Consider the following 787-nt stretch of genomic DNA (forward strand, 5'->3'; position numbering starts at 1 on the left):
AGCCCCTATCCCCTTGTCCTGAAGCAGAAAACCATGAGAGACAGAGGAGAGAAGTACTGGACTCCCCCATGCGGGAGGACAGGGAACCTCCAAGGGGAGCATTTGCAAGATGAGGACCAGCAGTAGGGCAGGCGGGCATCTCTGCCACGTGGGGAACTCCACTTATGCAGTCACCTGGCCTCTCTGCCCTGGACCAGATGTGGGTGGGCAGAGAGGGGCTGCATGGATGAGTCTGTGCTCAAGGGGACCCCAGAGGAGGAGGTTGACCAGAGCTGTCTGCAAGGACAAGGACTCAGAGGCAGCAGAAGGTCTGAAGTGGGCTGCCAGGGGTGGGAGCTGAGGGATGGAAGGGGCAGAGCCACAGAGGTTGTCCCATGTTGGGACCCCTGAGGACTGCAGACTTGTACCCACCCAGGGGTGCAAGGCATGGCTGGGGAGCATCTTTACACATTTTCCTCTTCCTGGCCCTCTTCCCCTGGAAGCCGTCTCTGCCTATCCCCTTTCACTGCCCCCCACACCAACCAGGCTAGGTCAGGGCCTTCCTCTGGGCTCTCCTGGCCCCCAGGGTTCTTACCACCTCAGCACCAGCCCCTCTGGCCTGTCCCTGCCTAGGGTGCCTCTGTCTCTGGCTGACAGCAAGGCTTTTGCATCTTTGCAGCGGTATCCCAGCATCCGGCACAAAACTGGTAAACAGTAGGCACTCACTGTGTGCTTGTGGGAGGCACCTTTGTTGAAGGAGCATTGAGTTGGGGGCAGCTGCTGGCTCAGGGACCCCAGAGCCGGAGAA

The sequence above is a fragment of the Ursus maritimus genome, unplaced genomic scaffold (genome assembly GCF_017311325.1).
Source record: "Ursus maritimus isolate PB19 unplaced genomic scaffold, ASM1731132v1 scaffold_22, whole genome shotgun sequence".
In the NCBI taxonomy this organism is placed as follows: domain Eukaryota; kingdom Metazoa; phylum Chordata; class Mammalia; order Carnivora; family Ursidae; genus Ursus; species Ursus maritimus.